The 14,271-nt window shown below is 36.9% G+C and overlaps 1 protein-coding gene and 1 long non-coding RNA gene across 3 annotated transcripts in view; one reads left to right on the top strand and one right to left on the bottom strand.

The window, feature by feature from the left end:
• Positions 1–14,271, top strand: part of GPC6 (glypican 6) — a 1,121,471-nt gene that overhangs the window by 578,117 nt on the left and 529,083 nt on the right. The window lies entirely within an intron of this gene.
• LOC147584661 (uncharacterized) lies at positions 6,386–12,553 on the bottom strand. The gene is made up of 3 exons (XR_015252299.1): positions 12,071–12,553; positions 7,886–7,926; positions 6,386–6,606 (listed from the first exon to the last, which is right to left on the bottom strand). It is a non-coding gene; the product is annotated as an uncharacterized LOC147584661 (long non-coding RNA).

The raw sequence follows: 14,271 nt of genomic DNA, 5'->3' as shown, positions 1-14,271 counted from the left end.
CTGTGCTGACAGCTCAGAGCCTGGAGCCTGCTTCGGATTCTGTGTCTCCTTCTGTCTCTATGCTTCCCCTGCTCACGCTCTGTCTCTCTCCCAAAAATAAATAAACATAAAAAAGTAGAAATAAAACTGATCAATCAATAAATATAAATAAATAAATAAATAAATAAATAAATAAATAAATAAAGTGTGTTAAAACTTTTCCTCATTTGCTCTTGGTTTTCTAAAGACCCATTTCCTTACTAAAACTCTATCTACATAAGGCAAAATGTATTTCACTGTTTTTCAACGGAAATGGACAGCAGTCAGTAAGAAACACAGGATTTTATAGGGCTTTAAAAATAGCAGAGAACCAGTCACTCTGCAGACGTGCTCATTCCTTTCTTCTTAGGGTTTTGTTGCTCAAATTAGAGGCTGGGCCAAGGGGAAGTTAAGTGTGCTTGCAATAACACATTTTATCGAAAAGACAAACCTTATGATATCCTGCTGCATTTGTAGATAGAATATAACTATATAAAATATTTATGACACCATTTCCATAAAATATCAGGAATATCTATTGTGGAATGGAGAAAAAAGTACTCTGACATTTTGGCTAAGACGGCAGAGAATCCAGATGGAAAGTCTTTTATATTTGTGCAGATTCTTTTTTTTTTTTTTATTGTTAAAGTGATAGCTTTGTTCCAGCAATAGTCCGATATACCAATTGTTTAATACATTGTAAATCTTACAACTCCTGGCTATCCAAGCTGTCCCTCTTAGTCAGTTGGTAGTTGATCACTTGTGTTGTGGTTGTAGAACCAAGTGCATTGGGGAAATTAAATAATCTGATGAATCACTCAAGCCAAAGAGACTTTTCCCCCCTTCGAATTACCAAAAACATTTAAATAAAATTTTGACCCTAGCTTAAATCACCTAGGTATTTATTTTTTGTGATAGTAAAATAGTGTTATGCATTTTTGCATATTTTTTTCTGACTACAAAATCAATATGTGTGCTCATCCAGAAAGCAAAACAATGTGGAAAGTGCAGAAGGGTACAAAGAAGAAAATAAGATAATCCTAAATTCTCACTACCCAACCAGTGTCAAAGATGGGCTAAAAGATAATCCATCTCAAAAGTTTGTTTCTAGTCTTTCTGTAACTCTAATATATATTTTATATTACATATTGTTAAATCTTGTGGGATAATTCACATTGGATTCTACTTTTTTCTCTTTTACATGGGAAGTATTTCCCCACATCAATAGCATTTCTTTAAAAATTACCCTTATTTCTTAAAGAATTCTTTTGCAACCTAAAGAATTTGTTTGCTACCAATATATCTGGGAATCTGTCACAAACAGTCACCTCCTGGACATTCTCACTATGAAAAAGAAACAACTGTTTTAAGTAGTTCATGTGTGTGTCCATGTATCATGTTTATCTGAATTCATCTTGTACCCTGAATGCCAGGATATATGAGAGTCCCGTTATTCCCTTAGCATGTATTTAACTGTTGAAATTTACTGGTTGGTTTGTATATACTCCACAGAGCTTAGGAGCAGTGATTTTGTTTGTTTTGTTTTGTTTTTTCAAAAAGAAAAAAAAAGATATAAACCTAGAGGTAGGAATGAGGCTAATTGGAAATGTATATTGGAAGTTCCTGGGCAATCTTTCCCGTTGGCCCAAAAGTCTGGATCTAAGCCAGATTGCAGACTGGTGGACCTTGGTCCTAACTGGCCCAGGGGCATGTTTTATTTGGCATCAATTCTTAAGATTTCAAATACTGTTTTGAAATGGGGAGGATTAACATAAAATGTGGATTTCTACAATTCCTGAAGATATGACCAGCCTGGCCCCGTGTTAAGGAAGGTTTAGACCGAGTTTGTGTTGGGTTGAACATTCATGGCTCAGCTCGATGCCCACCTAATCATTCCTCTAGTTCGCCTGATTCTGAGCTCAATATTGCTGGCCATCTATCAAAATGTTTCAAAATGTGTGGCTGGTTTTCTCATAATACAGAAATGTTTCTCTATACCTGTGTGTTTACTAAAAATGAAAAAGTGTCAATCACTTTTTGGGTGGCTCAGTCAGTTAAGCATACAACTCTTGATTTCAGCTCAGGTCATGATCTCACGGCTGGTGAGATCCAGCCCCGCGTCGACTAACCAGACTAACAGCAAGAATCCTGCTTGGGATTCTCTCTCTCTGTGTCTCCCCACCTCCTCTCTCTCTCTCTCTCTCTCTCTCTCTCTCTCTCAAAATGAATGAACTTTTTTTTTTAAGTGAAAAAGTGAATGACAAATAGAGCCATGTTTCAAGAAAAAAAAAATGGTAGGAAGCTTACCTTTTTTTGAAAGTATAGAATATTCTACTTTATATGCAAATTATTTCTATGTTTAAAATTAAAAAATAAACTTCACTTGTAATTATTGACTCTGTGGCATTTGAATGTGCCAACCTTCCTTTAAGCCTGCTGTTAGCCATCAGTATGAGACAGACAATAGTCTTTAATTAAATAAAAGCAAACCAATAACTAAAAAAACAAAAAACAAACAAACAACAACAACAAACTCTACTATTCTTAGTGTTAGATCAGGAAAGAATCTCCCCTTTTAACATCTTAAAGAATATCCTTGTAACATACAGCTAGAAGTTTACTCCTGCCAGAATGGACCACAGCAAGCACAGACCTGGAATTTTTCCCATCAAAGTTGTCACAAAATCATCACTATGCTGTCCAAAACAAATACATTGGGAGCCACATATGTTATTTAAAACTTTCTATAAGCACATTAAAATAAAAGGAAACAGGTGAAACTAATTTTAATGGTAAATTTTTAACCTATTATATCCAGAACCTTGTCATTTAAATATGTAATCAATACAGAAATTATTGATGAGATATTTTATTTTTCTTGTAACAAGGCCTCAAATTTCAGGGTGTATTTTGCATTTTGGGACTAGCCATATTTCCTATGCTCAAGAGCCATATGTGGCTAGTGACTAATGTGTCAGACAATGCAAATATATAGTTTTAATGTGTTATCTTCCTATCAAGGGCAAAGAATTTTAGGGACTCACCAGGAAGTCTAAAACTCTTGGGGTTGATTGTTGACATGGTTCTCCAGTTGTGAGGAAAATAGAGAAATATTTTGTGTTTGCATAATGCATTTTGGGCCCTGACTGGAATTCTGACAGAAGTAACAGATACTTTATTGAGAGATTTGCTCTTGCCAGCCCTCAGAGATTTTGCGGGTGGTATTACCAGTGCCCATAAAAAAAAGTATAATGAGCACCAGAAAGATTGTAAATCATCAGAGAGAGATTAATCTGTGCTTTTCCACCTCCCCTGGGGAGGCAGATGAGAAGAATTCATGGAGGAGTTGGCTGTTATCTATGGGCGTCAGCCTCAGTCGTAAACAAAATAAATAAACATCCAAATATTATCAAAGGGGGCTCTCTGTAACTTTTGGCTCTTACAAAGGGGTCCTTAATGTTCATAAAGGTGGTCCGTCACCATTAAATGACTCAACACCACATAACTAATTTGTGTTCAGACAGATTTGAGAGTATTTCTGCAAGATTTTGGTAAAGATGGTACTTTTCAAGTAAAAGTCCCTTAAGTATTAGCTCTCTTAGATTTCCCATAAAACATTTGAGCAGACAGTGTTTAAAAGAATCTGGAAAATTGCAATTTTAGTGAATTACTATTTGGATGCATAAGGTGATGTACTAGAGGTTGACAGAGCTGACATTCTTCGTCCCCAAATGCCTGTCACTGTCAGGGAAGAGCTTACCGTAAGAGGGATCCTGTTCAATAACTGCTTATGGAATTGATACTTTTCATCACCACTCTGAAAACTTTGATTTGTTATTGAGTTTCCCTTCATGAGATAGGTCGGATCACCAGCCACCTTGTTCTGGATCCTTGCCGCTTTCCCCCAGGCTCATAATACCATCATGCTAGAGAGCTGACTTTGGGCTTATTTTATAATTCCATTCATTGAATTAATTTAGAATATGTAAACTGATTTATTGTGAGATTTAAAATCACTTCCCTCAGGAGAGCAGAGAATATTAGGTTAGCAGTTTTTCTAAGCACAACTTTGACTCAGTTTTAAGGGGCAGGCAATTTAATGTGAGCATCCCATAATTTTAGCTGTACAGTGTCATTTTTCTCTCTACTTTTCACTGCTGAGTCAAAAATCTATTTGAGAGGTTACAGATATGTCAGAGTATTTCCAGTGGAGAGAAACTTTGTAGGTAACTTCTATCTATCTGCAGCCTCAAATTCTTACTCTGTCTTCATTCCAACATCTACAGTTGCATTTCCTTTTCCAAACTCAGCAACTCTACAAACCAATTTATTAAGAAGAAAGCTTAATAATTTGGAGCAGCACAATCACTTTGTGGCCCATTATAGGTCATTTTCTTTCTATGGTGCTTTCCATGTATATCTCTCCCATCCCATTTGCTCAGTTTCAGTCATTTGAAGTGCAAGCTGCTGTCCACTCCATGCAGCTTTCCCAGCCTTTAGGCTCTGTTGCTTATTTTGGGCATCCTAAGAACATACCGTCACCACATGCTATTTTCAGTAAGTCACCGTCATGTTCGTAAATCCCAGCAGTATGTTGCTTGTCAATAATCGGGAATGTTTAAGCGCTTAGCTGTCTGCTGGGAACAGACTTGAATGCCAGATCCCTATCTACAAGAGATTGACAGGTCTGGGTCGGCAGCCTAGGATTCAAGTCTTCAGTTGCACATTCACCTTGCAACCCTGTATCGTCCAAGTCCCAATCCAATGCCCAGTTTAATCCAGCAAATATATTCCTGCTTTGTCCCACATGAAAAGCTAATGGGACAATTTCTCCACCACGTTTCTTACCCATCATATGGCTTCCTCTTCCCATCAAATCATCTCTTACTTCTTTCAACACTTGCTAAAATCTGCTCATTGCCACTTCTGGTGTCTTCAGGAATCTCTTTTCACCTAATCAGGTGCGTGTGTGCGTGTGTGTGTGTGTGTGTGTGTGTGTGTGTGTGTGTGTGTGTTTGGTTTTGTTTGTTTTGCTTTTGTTGTTTCCATTCAGCCTCTTCAGAACCTCTACACTAAGCTTTTACCATGTTCATGTGGAGTTCTACATATATTCCTTTAAAGTTTTCACAACATTTTCCTGTGTGATGGACCTCCTCCACCTGGAGGTTGTAGCTTAGTACCCAAAGGAGCAACCCTTCTGTCTTCAGTATTTGTCACTGCAAGTACTGCTGCAATTTGGATGTGACAGACATTGAAAAAATATTATTGCTTCTGTTACATTACTTCTGTCCTTTCTTTCATTCCTGTCATGGTTGGAATAACAGGGAGGGATATTATGCATCTCTGTACCCTCTCCCACATTATTGTAAATAGTACCCTGAATTTCTGATGGTTTTAGATACACGTCCTTCCAGAATTCCACTCCCCCCACCCTGACAAAAAAATTGAATACTTAGTGCATGTGGTTACCCAACAGATCCATAGCTCCTTTTGTTGGGATGTTCATGTGGAAAGACACTGTAGACCACTGAAAGATTAATGACTCAGTATAGGCTGAGAAGCCATGCATTCGCTTAGTTATCACCTAGGTGATGTAGTAGCTTGAGATCTGTCAAAGAGTAATGATCTTCATTTGTATTCCAGATTTCCAAACTATTTATATCTATATCACCTATCTATATGTAGATATAGATGTCTACACTGTTCCCATAGTTAGTGGAGCAACCATTATTTCACGCATATGTTCCCTTCATGTCTTACTGTTCTTGTGTCCAGACACTTATTGACTCTACGATCACAACTTAGTTCAGTGAGGTATTAGCAGAAAAAGGTGTGATTGTCTAGTCTTCAAACATCGACACTGTAGATTTTCTTGATCTTGTATTTCTTCTAAATAGAAGAGAAAGGTGTGCCAGAATACTGAAATCTTGGGAATATTTTTACTGTGAGTTATAGTAGTTATTAAAGAGAAGTGAAAGAAATAAAGAGAAGAAGCAAGTGATCTCTTTTGTAAAGTGCTCACATTGCTCATTTACAATTAAGCTGTTCCGATTTCTGTAATTAAAATAATTTCCTCTGAGAGGTCTTAATAGTTCATGCCCATGAGTAAAAAAAAAAAAAAAAAAAATGCTGTTGTCATGAATGAACGATTGAAAGATCTTACTCACTTGCTTGAGTTCCTGTGAGAAATCTTTGAAAACAAACCAGGCATGCAAAAGGCAATCAGTAGGGTTGGCCAGGGGTCATTTTAGAAGCCCATGGCATGTACCAGCTTATGCATGTATTCATCCCTTCATTCAGCAAACATTTATTGGGCACTAACTCTTTGGCAGGTGCAATGGGTACAATAATGAACAAGACGTAGCCCTGCCCTTAAAGAACTTTTATTCCAAAGTGGGTACAAGACCACTGAATAGTAGAGAGTGCTAAATACTAAGACAGAGATATACATGGGTCACAAGAATGCAGGTGCCCGTCAAGACAAGCTCAGCCCATGAGGACTCTTCCGTCTTATTGCAGTTCATTTTGCCAGTCTCGGGTTTCATATCAACAGGAATGTCAATTTTAATGCAGATACGAAAATTCACTCTTTAGGTATTGAGAAAATAAAACCACGTAATTAGTAAGCATTTATTGATTAGTCACAAAGTACATGTGACTATCATTACGAATATTTTATTGTGAGCTATATATGTATATAATATGAAAACATGCCATACCTTAAACATAATATAAATATAACATAGAAGAAAAGTAAAGAGAGAAAAAGCTTGATGTAATCCAGAGCTCACGGGACCAAGGATAAGAGATAGCTGGGATTGAATTCTTATTTGGATCCTAATTAATTGTCCGAATGACTTCATTTCTTCCCTCCTTGGTGAAGTGAGAGCGTTGGACTAAATGAAATGCTTTATTGGGATGCAGTTTTCAATATAGCAATTATTTCAGTCATGGACATATGACCTAGGAACTAAGGTATACACTCAAGAGTGCACATCTGGAATTTAGCTCTGTGTGGGAAAGGGCTAGTGATTAATTTCAAGGTGTAGGCCATACTGTCTTGTATAGCATGCCCCTATTTTTGAGTGTGGCTTTGGAATCTATCCAGCTACTATTTCTGGTTGTCACTCTTTTAATTGATCTCATTTCTAATTTTAGGGTGACACAGTTTACTTTTATAATGCCAGGTCGTTGCTGTTTTCCTGAATCACTTTGAATTCCAAAGATATTTTTGAGCGGCAGGATACCTGTTAATGGGCCTCCTAGAATTCAGCCTGGCCACTGGGGAGATTCAAGCACTATATCTACCGTACTGAATTTTCTTCAGTGATTCATAATTTTAATTTTGACACTTAAGATGTATTTGATGTTAATGCAGGTTATTGCCAGAGATAATGGATGCCCTGCTACAGAGATGGCTTTTGCAATGTTTTCTACTGAATCCCACATTTGATTGGCGTGTGTGTCCTAAAAAAATTGGCATAGCACCTTGTTAGCGGGCACAGTGCCATCTAACAGTTGGGGAGAGAGTTAGGCTGAAAAGTGATCATAAATGAAGTCAGCTGGGAGTGTTCAGGAATGTGTTTCAGGCTCCGTGGAGTAGAGGGAAGCAAATGATCTCATGAAAATCTTTTTCTTCTTTTACGGGAGTTTCCACCAACTGTAACTTTTGAGAGGATTGGAAGACTCTTTTGCGAACTTGGAAGAATGGGTGTTTGAAATTTAATTGTATAACAAAGTTACAAAACAACGTGATGTTTATATTGGCAGTTTGTTAGATCAGTATTCCCGCGGGTAGAGTGTATCAGATCACTCTGTCAATGGCTGTGGTGTATAGAGTAGAATGAATAAGGGAGCCATTTGTTACCTGGTCCAATTTTCTGAGTTCTTGAGCCTCTGTTATCTCATCTGCAGAGTGGGGATGATGCAAAGTGGGGATGAAGAATGGTTACAAGATTACAAGAGAGAAATATGAAAAAGGAGCTTGGTAAACAAAAGCAGATTCTTATCATTAAAAAGGTTAGGTGATATTAACATCTTATGTAAAAACAAAAGCAAAATATAATCCAAACTGGTCAACTATAAAACCTACCGGAGCAACGTTAGTTTAAACACTCTCAATTTCTGTTATGAATAGGATGATCCTAATTATGGGATACCATATCTGCTTTGAGGAATGCTTTCCTTATCTATACTCTGGCCTCATGATGCACTGCAGTGTAGACGTTCAACAAAGAAAAATGCAGGGAGGTCATCTGGGGTTTTGTTCTTTTCTAATGGTTTTTAAATTTTTTTTTTCAACGTTTATTTATTTTTGGGACAGAGAGAGACAGAGCATGAACGGGGGAGGAGCAGAGAGAGAGGGAGACACAGAATCAGAAACAGGCTCCAGGCTCTGAGCCATCAGCCCAGAGCCCGATGCGGGGCTCGAACTCACGGACCGCGAGATCGTGACCTGGCTGAAGTCGGACGCTTAACCGACTGCGCCACCCAGGCGCCCCTTCTAATGGTTTTAAGTATATACTCCATCCTCTTTGGAAATGCCTTCCTGCTAGGCTGTGTGTGAGGTACATCTTGGGCTGAATCTCACTGCAGTTTTAGTGAAACCCATGTACTATCCTGCTAATTGGTCTGTAAATAAAGTTTAGTAGACATCACACTCCTATTCTTTTTCTTTACACACCCTCCAAAGAATCTTTAAGATTTTGTTCTACATAATCAATTAAAGCCAAAATAAGTATTCCATATAATTTCATGATTCTCCTGGGAAATTCCAGGGCTCAGTGAGTTATGTTCCAATATTTCCAACATAAATATCACTAGTTCTTCCTACCCAGAGTCCTGCAGGATCAAGTTAAAGGTGAAAACTTATTTATTCATCAGTCTCCTTACCTGTCCAATTAACAATTGAAAACCACTGGCAAGAGAAGATTTCCTTTTCACACACTCTCAACTCTTGCACACATGGTTTTATTATTGATTGTACATGAGAACAGGCTGTGTTTCCATTACCTACACTTTTATTGTTCCCTGAGCGTTGACTTCAAAATTATATTTCTTCTCTGTTGGGTCTTACAAATGACTATGATCCCATTTCTAACCTAAATGGATATTTCAGTCTCTTGCTCGTTGGCTAGTATCATGCAACAGAAGAGAAGTGCTTTTGTGCTTATTCTCAGAGTTTAGTTTGGTACAAAATCTTAGATTCCTAATGTTGATATTTCATCATTTTTTTTAAAAGTTGTGCAGATAAAATAAATAGAAAATTAAAGGGGTTCAAGTACTAACTTAAATACAGTTGAAAAGATAATTGCAAGTATTTTTTGGAGAAACACAGAAGAAGCGCTATAAACAATGTTCCGTTTATATTATCTGTTGCCTCTTCTGACTTTGTAAATAATAGTGAAAATATGTGTTATCGATAGCCTGAAACATAGACCACGAATAAACTATTTAAATGATACGAATCCTTTTAAAACCACAGTCAGTCTTCTGGAGTATAATTCTGTAGGTTTTATGACTTGTATTTGTTTTCCTGTGCTCTTGTGTTGCTAAATTGTGTTGGGGTAAAAGGTCTTAGCACCACTATGGTAAAGGAAACATTACATTTATAAATAATGTAAAACAATCAGTTCATTTTCATTTTACTGTTCTCCACTACAAATGTTATTACTTTTCAAAAACTCTGAGAGGTTAACGTTTATACCTGATTCACTGAGCAAAGCTGCAAAATTTTAGTCCTTAAGTTCTTTATAAGCAGAATGAATTGTTCAAATAGGTGTTGCTATAAAATGGTTTAAGTACTATATTTTCACTTCTAAAAGATTCATTTGAGATGCAATCAAAGGTAAGAATTAAAAATTTTACTATATTTGACACATGTACTCAATTTGTTTCCTTTCCCTTGATAGTCAATTCCATTAGATTTATATTGTGGCAATAATTTTATCTCTATGAAAGAACATAGCTTATCAAATTCAGATTCCATTCATGAGTCTGAAACATGCTAATGTGATGTGATTACATTATATCTTAGGATACATGCTAATGTGTTTTCTGAGTTTCCTTACTGGCTCTCCAGAAAGGAAGACAAACCCATTTTTAAAGTAATTTTAGTTTTTCTAAATTCAAGTTATCATTGTCTGTAGGACATGGCAATATTTAAGTATTATATGTGAGCATTATTGAAATTCACAAAATTACTGAAGTTAATGGGAAAAAAATAACATGTTCACGGGGACAAGGTAAACCAGCTGTAACTATTTTGGGAAGTCAGAATTGGCTTAGCCTTTTCCATAACTCATGGTAGGATTATCATTATCATATGGGACTAATGACACATCATGTTGTGAATCTGATTACAACCAGAACACAAGGAAAATAAAGAAGAAATCACTCTTGAACACCTTACATGAAGAGATTGGGATGTCTTTTCCAAATTAGCATAATTTGATTACTCCACCAGTCTATTAAACATAATTCATTGAAACCCACAGAGACCTAACATATTTTCCTGATGACATACAGGTTCTTTCAGTTCTTTCTGGTAAAAACTGAGTGAGCAGTTTTAGGAAGAACAATAATATCTTTTCCTCCATCCTATTTCTCATTTGGGAATTTCTGAATCTCTGTTTATGGTTTTGGGGTACCTCTGTTTCTCTCACAGTACTAGTGTTTGAGTCACATATAACATTAAACCTCATTATTTAAGTCTTTCTTTCTCTTTTTTTTTTTTTAATTTTTTTTTCAACGTTTATTTTATTTTTGGGACAGAGAGAGACAGAGCATGAACGGGGGAGGGGCAGAGAGAGAGGGAGACACAGAATCGGAAACAGGCTCCAGGCTCTGGGCCATCAGCCCAGAGCCTGACGCGGGGCTCGAACTCACGGACTGCGAGATCGTGACCTGGCTGAAGTCAGACGCTTAACCGACTGTGCCACCCAGGCGCCCCTCTTTTTCTTTTTTTTAAATATGCTTCTGGTTTTACAAATTCCAACTCACTCTTGTCCCCTTCTAGGATGTATTTACATATTTTCATTTGAATTACAATGTTAAAGTTTCAATGGGAATCCACGGAAGGCCCAAGTGAGTATGTTCTTGGCATTACCTTTTTAAAAATGGTTTTAATATGTAGATTTTCAATACTAAGAAAAGAGAAGTTTTACCTACTTACGACATTTTTCAATTTGTAAGAAGCATCAACATCCTAAAAATGTAGCATCTATAGGCATCTAAAATGTATTTTAATTACAGACTACACAGCATTTATATCCGTTAATTATCATGGGCCCATTAATACATTCTGCTTGATGGGGCTCCTGGGTGGCTGGGTCAGTTAAGCATCCGATTCTTGATTTCGGCTCAGTCCATGACCTCACGGTTCGTGAGTTCGAGCACCACATTAGGCTCTGCCCTGACAGTGCAGAGCATCCTTGGGATTCTCTCTCTCCCTCTTTCTCTACCCCTCTCCTGCTTGTGCTCTCTCTCCACCCCCCTCTCTCAGTGTAAATAAACATTTTTTAAATTCAATATGTTCTGCTTGACAACACATTCTTTGTCTCATTTTTGTTATTTATATAAACTTATAAAATTAAACCGTCTTGTATTAGAACGGTCTTTAAAAATCTAGTTTATTTACTTTCCTACTATATGAATCTAAATCAGATTAATTTCTCAGATGACTATAAATTGGTGAGAGGGTATCAGCAAAATTCTCTGACTCCCAACCTGTGCTGAGAATAAAGCAGCATGTTCAAAAATGTTTTTAACCCCTCCGGACTATTAACATCCAACCCATGTTAACTGAACACTTAATTTGTCTCTGGTGCTGTGATAGGCAGAGTGGATCAAAAGATTCAGGAGGCATGAACCCCGCTTACAAAAGTTGCATAATAAGAGACATAGAAATGTGAACAAATGAGTATAAACTATAGGGAAATGAGTAGAACATGAGTAACAGAGGTATTTGCACAGTTTACACCAAGGAGTAAGTGATAAGCCCTGCATCAGTGGTGAAGGGCAGAGTTGGTGAGCATGCCTGGAAAGAACCTACCTGTATGCTGCTGCCGAGACGAATTTTGCAAAGGTAAAGACAGGTTTTCCGTGTCGACAATGTGTAGAAGGTCCCATGCCAATGGGGCCGTGAAGGACAAAGGTGTGAAATGGTGCAACACGCTTGAGGTGACTGTTGCATAAATTGCCAGGAACCAACAGACTGGAGAAGAAAGCCACATCCGGATGTGATGCTTGACAGTGCTCAGAGGTTGTCTTAATATGTATTCAGCTGACCTCCAGCCCTGGTTCCTAACTAAAACTAAAAGTTCTAGTTAGGCAAAGCAAGTTTTATGTGGATTTAACAGAAGTAGGAGTTGAAGAAAAATAACAGTAACTGCCTTTTCTCGTGGCCACTTCTTGCTACCTCTTCCTCATTGTAAGTTCTTGTTCCACATTTCCTGTGTTAAAATGGTGGGACAGTAAACAATTTGCGGTCATGTATCATATATTTAGTACCAACTGTATGCAGTGCACCTTACTTGTCACTAATATCACTCTGAAGGCTTTTTTCACATTGGTTGCTTTGAGAGGGGCCGTAAAATTTATCTTTATTGGAAAGAGGAAAATAGATCACAATAAATTGCGAACGCACCAGGGAGTTTACTCATAAGCAGCAGGAGAGAATCAAAGCCAGCTTTCAAGTAGAAAGAAAGCTACAGACTGAAAGAAGCTCTCTGTGGGAGATGACAAACCATAAAAATATCAGAGACGTTGCGAAAGATTTGGAAGTAGTCAGCTATGTCAACCCATTGTGAATTCTGTAGATGGTTGAAGGTTTGTACAGATGCTATCCAGAATAATTTGATCAGGTCTTAGCTACTTTACAGGGTAATAAAATGATGGTTTTGCCAGCCTGTGCAAGCGATATCATAACATTACTTTTATCCTTGGGAATTAGAAATTCTCTCTATCTCTGAATAAAAAGAACAAACTGAAAGATCCAGGCCATTTGCAGGGTCCTCGGAAGATGTGCAAAGCCAAGTAGGAAAAGCAAATGTACAAATGGAAATCCTTTTAAAATAGTGGAGGTCATCATAAATTGCTATAAGACTGTTAACTGTTTCTTGGTTTCTGAAGATTCAATTATGTTAAAGGATAGAGATGATCTTATTGAGTACATTTATTTATTTATTGATTGATTGATTGATTGATTGATTTTAGAGAGAGAGCATGTGAGCAGGGGAAGGACAGAGAGAGGGGAAAGAGAGAATCCACGCTGGGCGTGGAGCCCAACACGGGGCTCGATCTCAGACCCATGGTCTGAGACCTGGTTCGATTCCTGACCTGAATCGAAATCAAGAGTTGGTTGCTTAACCAACTGAGCCACCCAGGTGCCCCTCTTGTTGAGTATTTTAATAAACTGCTGTTAACTAAACACCATCTGTGTTTTTACTATTCTCTGAGAGCTAGAAGAAATGAAGAGGGAAAATTGGCCCTTGAGTTACTTATCATAATTTATCCAAGGAGATGAAACGTGCATATACATAGCCAAAATAAAGGCTAATAAAGAAATACAGGTGCCCAACTGTGTAGCATGGTGTATAAATGTTATATAGAGTCAAAAAGAATAGTGATCCTGTGGGCTATAGATAAGGAGAAAAAGAAGAAATAAAGGGTGTGTGTGTGTGTGTGTGTGTGTGTGTGTGTGTGTGTGTGTATAAATAAATATATGTATATATTTATATATTATATTTTTATTTTATATTACATGTGTAATTATATTTTATACCTTATATATTTTATTTATATATATTTTTTAACTTTGAGAGTAGGTAAATTGCTTACATAATTCAATTAAACAACATTATAGTTTAAATTATAACAAGAACAAAAATGTATAGCTACGATTGATAACCTCTTATTTTAAGTAATATTAGTTATAATGTAAGGATATGAATTATCCACCACCTATTATTTGATGGGTTAAAGTGTTAAGAGCCCTTTAGTAATACATATTTATTCATAACACTTAATTTTTTTCTCCATGATTAAATTAATCCCAAATACTGCCTGTTGTCATACCAGACCAATACACTGTAGTTACGTTATTAATAGATCTTATATGAGTGAGCAGTGGCTGATGGTTTAATGCTTTATTATGTCGGGTCTTTTAGATATGAGATTTTAACTTGCTCTTTTGGGCTCCATAACATAATGTTTCATCAAAACTGTATTAGTTTGAAAAAATAGGAAATTTAA

This window comes from Puma concolor, chromosome A1, assembly GCF_028749965.1.
Source record: "Puma concolor isolate L17-30 chromosome A1, mPumCon1.1.hap2, whole genome shotgun sequence".
In the NCBI taxonomy this organism is placed as follows: domain Eukaryota; kingdom Metazoa; phylum Chordata; class Mammalia; order Carnivora; family Felidae; genus Puma; species Puma concolor.
This window is presented reverse-complemented; position numbering and strand designations above follow the sequence as displayed.